An 11045-nucleotide genomic window follows, 5' to 3' on the forward strand; every position below is an offset into this window, starting at 1 on the left:
GACAGAGACAGAGAGAGAGACAGAGACACAGAGAGTCAGAGAGACAGAAAGACAGGGAGACAGACAAAAAGAAAGAGAAATAGGCAAACAGACAGACAAACAGCGACAGAGAGAGGAACAGAGAGACAGAAGGAGAAAGAGACAGAGAGAGACACAGAGAGAGAAGTTGAAATTTTCACTGGAGTAATCATACTGCCTTTTCCTGACCTGAGTGAGCCTAGCTTCACTCCACGCGAATGGACCTCCGGATGAGACGAAATGGAAACGGACACATAAACAGGACGTGTGTTTGTGCAAAGGGGGGATTGAGTTTATATGTCACCCAGTTTAAGTAGAAACGAGGGACAAGAAAACAATATAAATGACTCCGGAACAAAATGGCAAAGGAAGACAATGAATGCGACAGCAAGGGAGATTGACCCAGTTTCTAAAACGAGTCAGGGGTGAACTAAAAAGCAAGGGTTTGAGACAAAGGTGGGGAACATTGGGGAGGGGAGCCCTAAAACCACAGACTCCCAGTAAAGCAACCAGGGCTGAAGTATGAGTGAGTGTGCATGGGCTACTCGGCTCCTTTTTACTTAGAGTGTTAAAAGAGTGTGTGTGTGTGTGTGTGTGTGTGTGTGTGTGTGTGTGTGTGTGTGTGTGTGTTTGCGTAGGCACACAGCACACATGGGCATTTGAACGCAGTACCCACTAAAGTCGGATGCATTGGATAACCCGGAGAGGGAATTATAGATGGTTGCTAGCCGTGGATGTGACGTGACCCCAGACACCCTACAGAAGCCCCACGTGTTCCCTAACTGCTAAGCCATCTCTCCAAAGCCCCCTCACGCAGGAACTTTAAAGTTAGATGTGACGGTGAAAACCAGCTGATACGATGATAATACTGACACTAGGCGGCCACCAGGGGGAGGTAGTGGGAGGGAAGTGGGAGGTGGAGCCGGGAGGTAGACCGAAGTCTCTGATGGAATCCAATCGGAAGAGACCCAGGGCGATTGTCAGTCGCTACTGCAGGGGAGGTCTGGGAGCTGACAGCTCAGCCACACCAGCGTGTCCTTAACTTCTGTCACTTCCAAGAAGTGCTGGCAATAAAATCTAGTGGCTCATTTTCAAAGGTGCCTCCGCCCAACTTAGGTCCAGCAGTAAACAGAAAGCACAGGACTTCTGCCGACACTTGCTTATCTGACTATTCCCTTCTCACCCCAAATCGAAAGTCCCCCTCCCCACCCCCAAAGTCGAGAGTAGTCTGGCTTGCTTTGCAAGAGCACTCATGGAACAGACTTTAAAACAAAACAAGATATCAACTGTAGAGATGAACTGCGCTTGGTTTTTGTTTGTTTGTTTGTTTTTGTTTTGTTTGTGTTTTTTTTTTTTTTGTTTTAGAAAAAAGACAAAGACGAGTAAGAGAGAGAAATATGAGACATAAATGGCTGGAAGATTGTACCCTCCTGGTTGTTCAGAAAGGGAGGAAGGACCATGCCACCAGGGTTAGAAAGACCGCATTGTACCTCAGGCACCATACCTGCCGTTCTAGGCTGATACCCGACTGGGTCAGGTCGAAAATAAACTGCTTCACTCTGTCTAACTTTGAGACTCCAGAGCTCTTACTATGAAGTGAGGGTCTTCGTTTCCCACAAAGGCTTCCTGGATGTAGAGGGTTAGGAACACAGACAAACCCCACCCCTGTGTTCTTGCTAGGACATGGGTAGCTCTGAACGAGTCTTTCTTCTAGGATCGGGGGTCGGGGGGTGCTTATAAATCCACAATGCGTGGTATTGAGTTTCACAGAGAGGTGAGCTTAGTCACACAGAATTAACTCAGCTTTTGGGGACAATGATAGCAGAGTCAAAGAGGCAGGAAGGGGAATTCCGTATGTCGTAAATGTACTACGCTGTCTTAGTTACTTTCTTGTGGCTAAGATACGAAGCAACTTAAGGGAGAAAGGTCTTATTTTGGATTACAGTTCCTGAAAAATAGAGTGCACCACAGCATGTAAGACATGATAGTGGGATCAGAAGGCACGGTGGCAGCAGCTGAAGGCTGCTTGGTTGGTTTCACTGCATCTGAACTCGCAGGAAGCAGAAAGTTTGCAGGAGGTAGGGAAGGGCTATAAAGCCTCGAGACCCACTAAGGCTCCTCCTCGTAGAGGCTCCGCCATCTTCCCAAACAGCACTACCAGCTAGGGACCTAGTATTCAAACATGTGAGTAGTGGGGGAGGGGGAGTTTGTAGTCAAACTATATTGTATATAGCTTGATGTCCTTCAGTGTCAACTTGGTTCCGGACATGGCACCGTTGGGAAAGTTACTTGTCCTGCACCTGTGCCTTCATAAATAGATGAGTGAGTTATCACTAGAGTGGATTTGTCACACAATCAAACTCTCTCTGGCAAGACTGCTGTTTCCACTCCTACTGTCCTTTACCGTGTTACAATGTAGCAGGGAGACCACCCAAGATGCTGGCATGATGCTTTCGAACTTTCTGCTCTCCATGACCATGGGCCAAATGAACCTCTGTTCTTCTTCTTCTTCTTCTTCTTCTTCTTCTTCTTCTTCTTCTTCTTCTTCTTCTTCTTCTTCTTCTTCTTCTTCTTCTTCTTCTTCTTCTTCTTTATCTTTATTAACTTGAGTATTTCTTATTTACATTTTGATTGTTATTCCCCTTCCCAGTTTCCGGGCCAACATCCCTCTAACCCCTCCCCCTCTGTTCTTTTTAAATTACCGAGTTTGGAGTATCCAGTGATAGTAATAGCAAAACAAGACAAAAACAAAAAACAGAAAGAGATCTAGGGTCCCTGTCAGACTCATAGGGATGTGCTGGAAAGCTCAGTGCCCAGGGGACCCTGTCTTCTCTTGGATACAGTGAGAATGAGACACACTGTTAGTTCCTGTATTTAGTAGGTTAATCCTGGGGACAGGTGAATATAATCTTTTGTGTCAAAAAAAGGCAATTAAATAAGATGAGGCTCTTTTATGTGTGCATGTGTGCCTGTGTGTGTGTGTGTGTGTGTGTGTGTGTGTGTTGATATGCCTGCATGTATGTGCACAAGTATTCATGCGTGTGTCTGTGCATGTGTATGTGTGCACATCTGTGCACATGTGCATGGAGGTCAGAAGACAAACCCCAGTGTTACTCCTCAGGGACTTTTTCCCCCTTTTCCTTTGAGATAGGGTTTCTCATTGGTCTAGAACTTTACCATGTTAGGCTAAGCTAGGTGGTCAGTAAGCTATGCACATCTGTCTGTCTCTGCTTCCTTTCAAGGCTCAAATTACACCCATCTCCACTGGGCCTAGCTCTACCTGGGTTCTGGGAATCGAACTCAGGCCCTCAGTGTTACAAGGCAAACACTTTACCCACTGAGTCATCCCTACAGCCCCAATTAAGATTCCTGACAGGAAGCCCTTAGCCTGGGTTATCTAAGTGGGCCCTAAGTGCAGGCATCTGCAGTCCAGGAAGGGAGATGTGGAGGAGCTTGGGGACATACACACATAGGGGACAAGCACATGAGGGACAGGAAAAGGTCAATTTAAGGCAGGTTGGAAAGTGGGGCAACAGAGCCATAGGTTGGAACACCAGCAATAGCCAGACACCAATGGAGGCAAAAGCCTCCTTGGGCCACCCAGGAAACAGCAACACTGTTGAGTTCAGATGTGTGGGCTCTGGAGCTGTTGTTTCAGGCTACCTATCTGCCTTTTTGTTGCAGTGGCTATAGAAAATCAATATGGGAGTTTACGCTCCATCTAGGGAAAGGATATTACACACGTAAGCACAGAGAAAGCCACAAGTGCACAGTAGTGACAGTGACTGAATAAGCAGGGTGTGTGGATGCCTCGTCAGTAGGTGGCAATGGAGAGGACTTTGAGGGAATGATACTGAGAGGCAGGAGAACCAGAGGCTAAGAGCTAGGAGTGCCAATGGTTGCAGCCTAGAGATTTACCCTGTGCCATACACACTGTCTACCTGTTCTAGGTGTGGTCTCCTAAGGTCAACTGTGACCGAGTTTCTTTTTAAATTAATTTTTTTAAAAGATTTATTTATTTATTTCATGTGAGTACACTGTCACTGTCTTCAGACACACCAGAAGAGGGCATCAGATCCCATTACAGATGGTTGTGAGCCACCATGTGGTTGCTGGGAATTGAACTCAGGACCTTTGGCAGAGCAATCAGTGTTCTTAACCGCTGAGCCATCTCTCCAGCTCATATGACCGCATTTCTATTTGGCAGGCAGGAAGTGTGCTATACATGCTCCTCTCTACCTACTCTTCCTTTAGCAGGATCCATGGCAGCCTAGTGAGGGCAGGCTCCTGGCAACAGACAGCAGGAGTCTGAGGACAGAGGAGAGGACAGAGGAGAGGAAGGCAGCAAGGTTAGCTTCTCCAGAGCCATTTTGCTGGTGATGCTGTCTTTGCATCCTTTGATTTGCTTTGGTTTTTCTTTTTTTTTTTTTTCTTTCTGCCACTTAAGGGATTAAAAGGAGGGAAGAAACTTGAGCACAGAAGGCAACAAACTCTTAAAAGCGAGAAAGCGGGGTTGGGGATTTAGCTCAGCAGTAGAGCGCTGGCCTAGCGAAAGCAAGGCCCTGGGTTTGGTCCCCAGCTCCGGGGGGGGGGGGGGGGAAGCGAGAAAGCACTCATGCACACCCACACAGATGGACAGACTTCCCACAAGTGGACAGAGGATTCAGAACCCAAAGCCAAGAGTTTCTGGAGCAGCAGTTCTCAACCTGTGGGTCTCGACCCCCCCACAGAGGTCTCGTATCCTGCATAGCAGATACTTATATTACAAAATTACAGTTGTGAAGTAGCCCGTGGAAATCATTTTATGTTGGGGGGGGGTGTGTGTCACCACAACATGAATTGTATTAAAGGTTTGTGGCCTTAGGAAGGTTGAGAACCACCTTGCTAGAGGGCTTGGGTCTTTTAAGTGACTTCTGGTACAAGGTAGGTCTCCCTCTTATTTTGGATTGGTTAATTTATACAAAGAAGGGCGATCTGATAGGGCTGAAGTTTTATGCAAACTGAGACTTGTCCCTGACTGACCTTGGGCTAGTGGGGCCAGTCAGGAGGAAGGGGAGCCCTCCCAGTGGCACTTTGGAATGAAGAAGAAGCTGGGAGGTTTCTTTGTTTACACTTAGCCTCTTTCTAGGTCTGCCTGTCTGGGTGCTACTGGCAAACTCTGTTGCCTGGGGCCAGTCAACAAACAGCCACACATTAAACTGCTCAGGGATTTTCGAATGAACAATGCCCTTAGACCTGAGAAACTTGCCATGTTAGCCACAGACCCAAAGGACAATGGGTTCCACGCTCTTTGATTAGAACAATGCCTTCTCATCACTGACACCTTAAGGACTCACCTGACCAGCAGCCAAGACACTCAGGCAGTGTCTGTTGAGGCCTTGCAGAGTAGAAGTTGGGGTTTTATTTATGTCAGAATGTTTCTTAGCTTGAATCGTGTATTCAAATTAAACTCTGAGCAGGGAGGGTGTTTTAAGGTTAGTAAAGAGACAAGTATAGAAGTTAGGGCAGTTTGCATTTCAATACCCATTTCTGGGTTGGCTTATTGTTCAAGGCCGTAAGTCTTTCAACAGGAATTATCCGCCAGTGACAAATTCGAATAACAGTTGGTAAGACCATTAACATCTGTCCATCACAAAGGAAGTACAACGCCTGCCTCCTATTGTTTGGAAGCATCAGGTGAACGGCTCAAGGTCAGAGGTGAAGCGGTTAGGGTTGCTTTCTGTCTGGGATGAGCTGGACGGGAGTGGGGAAGCTTCCTCCCTCGAGAGTGGGTTACTCACAGGGGTGTTAACTTCCCAGGGCAGCTGTGACAAGTGTCAACAGGTCGGAGGGTGGAAACAACAGGAGTTTATTCTCCCCCATTTCCGGGAGGGTTCCCACCGGCAATCAAGAGTGAGCAGAGCTAGGGCTCTGGGGAAGTGGTCCAGCCTTCTCTAGCTTCTGGTGGCTCTAGGATAGTTACTTAGTGGTAGCCTTCATATTTTCCTGGAATGGGATGTCTTTGTCACTATTCTCTTTATATTTTGAGATGGGTCCCCTGACGAACCTGGAGCCATCGCTGGCTTTACCAATGCCCGCTACTATGAGTGCTGTATTACATCATTTCCACCCCCCTTCTCTTTCCTCTCCTACTCCTCCTGTGCCCCGTCTTTCAAATTCATGACTTCTTCCATAATTATTATCGTTACATTTATACTCACAACCTAGAGACTCTGTTCGTCATTGCTTGTTTGTACATTTCTTTAGGGTTAGTCACTCGGGAGTAGACAACCTGTCAGGGGACTCATCTCCGGGGGAGCATCTTTCTGTGAAAATACAGATAAATATTTAGAGCGCAGCGAATGAATGTATTGATTTGGGAAAATGACTGTTGGGGTAAAAATCTCAGCTCTCGTCTGGACAAACCACACCACGTCATCATGGTTCCACGCGGAGAGGTTTAATGGAAGGACAAGACAAGGGAGAGGGATGGGAGAGAGAAGAGGAGAAGAGGAGAGGAGTAGAGGCCGGCCATGAGCTCATGAAGGGAAGGGGGAAAGGGGATGGGGGGAGAGAGGATGAAAGGGGAAGAAAAGAAGAGCAGGAGTAAGAGAGTGAGGAGGGGGGGCAAGCAGCCCCTTTTATAGCGTCAGGCACGCCTGGCTGTTGCCAGGTAACTGTGGGGGTGGAGCTTAGACAGTGTTAACAAAGGCAGAATTTCCCCGCTTAGTGTCTATGACCTCTGTATGCATGGGTAGTTGTAGGTTTACAGTACCAGGCATGAACTTGCTCCCAGTGAGCGGTTAAATTCAATTAGACGGCTGTTTGCTACACCTAAAACATGGGTGTCCTGCTGCACAATGGTAGATATCCCGCAAGCCCAGTCATTGCTGATTTGTAAGTCTTACAGCTGGGAGACTCACTGTCTTCTCCCTTGTGCCAGGGAGCATGCTTGGCACTTTCTGATTGGCCCGAAAGATGGCCTCCAAAAGGAGTCTTCCAGGTCAGTTCCAGTTCCATGCCTCCGTGTCCTGGGTGTGGAGTGTGTGGTTCCTTTAACATTTTTAAATGAAGGGAGACAGCCAAGAGCAACGTCAACGTCTTGTTCTGTTTTAGGAGTCTCTTGAACCACCTTGACCAACAATATGAAAGAAGGTTTTCCATGCCTGGCACACAAGTACATACACCACACATTCACAAAGATACACACACACACAACCCTGCAAAACAAAAGAAAATCACGGGGTTGGGGATTTAGCTCAGTGGTAGAGCGCTTGCCTAGGAAGCACAAGGCCCTGGGTTCGGTCCCCAGCTCCGAAAAAAAGAACCAAAAAAAAAAAAGAAAAGAAAATCGCCCCTGTTTTTGATAAGTTATCTTACACTTTAAAAGCAAATGCAGTCCTTCAATTTCAACAATTTGTATTTATGTTCGATTACCAGCTCCAAATACATTTTTATGGAATGTGGATGAGACATCCCTATCATTTTTTGAAAAGAAATAATAAGCATGTTTCTTCCAGGTACTTTGATACAGAAATGAAGTCACACAGATATTCACCCAACAGGAATAGATGGGGAGGGAAAAGAGACCTTTATGAAGTTATTGGAAATCCAATTAATTCAGACCCTAAGAACAAGGCTACAGGGTTGGAGAGATGGCTCAGTGGATAAGAGCGTCTTAATCTGCTCCTCCAGAGGTCCTGAGTTCAAATCCCAGCAACCACATGGTGGCTCACAACCATCTGTAATGAGATCTGGTGCCCTCTTCTGGTGTGTCTGAAGACAGTGACAGTGTACTCACATGAAATAAATTTAAAATTTTTTTTTAAAAATTTAAAAAAATGAAACCAGATTGTGCCAACCTCTAACTACCACTCACAAACTGATTAAAATGGGTGAAGTGATTTTCTAACTAAAGGTTATAAGAAAGATATCAGATGATATCTATGCAGCTCACAACCACACAGCCGTAACTGCGGCTCCCACGGATCCAACACTCTCTTCAGGTTTCTGCATATACCTGAATACATGCTCACAGCCATTCACACACTTAAAAATAAAATCTAAAACAATAATAATTTATTAAATAGACTCACATTTGTTTCTTTGTGGGCAACAAAATCCTGCTCTCTAAAAACATAAAATGTCTTTAACTATGGGTATCCTGTTTAGATTTTAAAATGTAGAAACAACCTAGATGTCCAGCAACAGGGGGTGGGGGAGAAGATCACAAATGGTGCCATAGCCATGATCTAATAATCCTCCACACCAGCTGCTGGGACGCACCTGGGTTATTTGCCTCAGCAAAGGTGAGACCCATAGGCAGAATGTGGCTAGAGGAAGCAAGTCGCAGAGAAAGATCCCGTGTCTAGGCTCTCACACATTGTGCAGGTGCTCTCTCTCCCACTGAACTACTTCTCAGTTATACTATTTTCTACCTCGATTGTGGATACACAGATGTAGAGTAAGGATAGAAGAAAAACATGTGCATTGCTCAAGGTGACATCCAATTGAAGTTAGTCCTAGATCCAGAGCCACACGGCTTTCATTCCAGTGTTGTATGTGTGTGTGGGATACAGGTGGTGAAATCCCTACCCAGTTACTTTATAACCATTGGGGCAATTTTGTAATGTGGTGGTGTATGTTTGGAAAGATGTCCTACGAAGGAAATCACTGGTATAGGGCAATTCAGATTGGAGGTGGGATGGGAACATTTAACTTTGCAATCATGGTGAGCTTCTACATTGAAGATCTGACCAGGAAAGAGGACAGAAGTCAAGACAGGAGCTTGTGGAGCAGGGAGCAGGGAGCTAAGAGGGGCAACTGATCTACGGTCTCAGAATAGAGCTCAGCCAGGCTGGCCTCGAACTCATGTCCCTCCCTGCCTCAGCTTTCTGAGTTCAGGAGTCTAGGTGCACAATCAAAGAAGGCTTAGGTTAACACAGCAGTACCAGGGAACATCATTGCCACCACCCCAGAAGTCTGGGGCAGAGGAGGAGACAAAGCCATTCCTAAACATCCCACACCCTTGGCAGTCTGTCTCCCTGGGGGTGTTCATAATGGAAGACACTTGTGCTCTAGATGAAGGGGGGGGTACTTTCCCTTTGAGGCTGTGAGGTTAGATGTGGATAGTCTTTAGTTAGACAAGGGAAGTTTTCTGCAGGATCTGGAAGTAGTTACAAATGAGCCCCAAAGATTAAATGGGGCTCTAAGGAGTTGCATCTATAATAAATGGATGGACTGAAATCACAGTCTTCTCTAAGGAATCAGGAACCCAGGATTTCTGATGTCTAGCAAATTCAACAGCCCCCAAAACTGAATAAAATCTGAAGAGAGGTTGAGCATTCCCAATTTTGAAGCCTGAAATGTTTAAAGGGGCTGGGGAGAGGCCGGAGGGATAGCTAGAGGTTAAGAGCACTGGCTATTCTTCCAGAGATGGCAGGTTCAATTCCCAGCGCCCCCCCCCCCCCCATGGTAGCTCACAGCTGTCTGGAACTACAGTTCTAGGGGATCTTACACCCTCTTACAGGCAAAACCACCAATGCACATGAAAGGAAAAGAAAATATTTAGAGTTGACATGATGCTCAGTCCCAGATTTGCATGCCACAGGTCTCCCGAGTTTTAGACTAGGGATGTTCAACTGGAGACCATAAAACATCCCACATTATAATGTCTGAGCCAGGCACAATGCCTAGACTCTCAGAACTGGGGATGCTGAGGAAGAAGAACTGTAAGTTCAAGGGCAGTCTAGGTTATGGGATAAGAACCTATCCTAAGTGGCTGGAGAGATGGCTCAGTAGTAAGGAGCCCTGGCTGCTCTTCCAGTGGAACTGGGTTTAATCCCAACACCAGCACAGCAGCTCACAACTGTCCATACTTCTAGTTCTAGATCTCATTCCCTCTTCTGACCTCCACAAGCTCCAGGCACATACGCAGCTCAGACATATATGCTGGCAAAATGCGGATACACACGGAAATAATACTTATTTTCTTAAAAGTCTTTTATATTATTTTTTTTATCTGAAAGCAACCCCAACTTTCCCTGAAGAAGTCTGAATAACGGTCCTGGGTATTTCAGAGAGAAGGGAAACACTATCTACACTTCTTTTATTGGTTTAAATTTTTATTTACCACTGTGTGCATATGAGTATGAATGGTAGTCTGAGGAATCAGTTCTCTCCTTGTCTTCCGGGTTCCGGGGAGAGTACTCAGGTCCTCAGACTTGTGTAGAATGTGACTTTACACACCAAGCCATCGCACCAGCCATCTGTACTTATTTTCAAAGAGGTAAGTGGTAACTTCTGCCAACACTCAACCTTTACCCATGAGCACAGGCTCAGAGAAGGGCAGCAGTATCACAGAATCCCAGCAGAGCAGCAGGGACAGGTGATGGACAGAGAGAGGGTACAGCCCCTGACTACGGCAGTCTCCATGGAGGGAGAATGAGTGGGAATTGAGTTCTGGATGGAGGCACGGCTCCCAGGCCTGCAAACTCCTGCCTTCTTTCACCTCCTGTTCTTGAGCTGAGCTCTGAACCCAAAGTCAGGTTCGTAGGAAAGTGTTAAGGGCCAGGTAAAATTGCTCCATCCCATGGCTTCTCCTCATTGGCCAAGGCAAGACCTTGCTAACCCTGAGACCAGAGAGGACAAAAGACCCAAGATGACAGTTGATTTTCATTCTATTCTGTCCTTGGCCTTGGCTTCTCTACTTTAGCAGAGGTTTGGTAACAGCTGTGGTCCATTTTCCCCACCCTGGGTTTGAACTTCCTGTGACCATGGATACTTCTCTCTCCATTAAGTCAACAGGCAGCTACATTTAAAAGATATATTCTTAGCCAGGCATGATGACACACACCTTTAGTCCCACTGCTAAGGAGGTATGTACACAGGTCTCAGTTTGAGGCTGGCTAGCTTAGTCTACAAAACTAATATATATATATATATATATATATATATATATGATATAATATATGACATTATAATAATATATATCACCAGAAGTGACATCTAAAGTTGACAGACGTGTCAAATGTTGGACTCATGATTGT

Source organism: Rattus norvegicus, chromosome 5, assembly GCF_036323735.1.
Source record: "Rattus norvegicus strain BN/NHsdMcwi chromosome 5, GRCr8, whole genome shotgun sequence".
Lineage (NCBI taxonomy): Eukaryota > Metazoa > Chordata > Mammalia > Rodentia > Muridae > Rattus > Rattus norvegicus.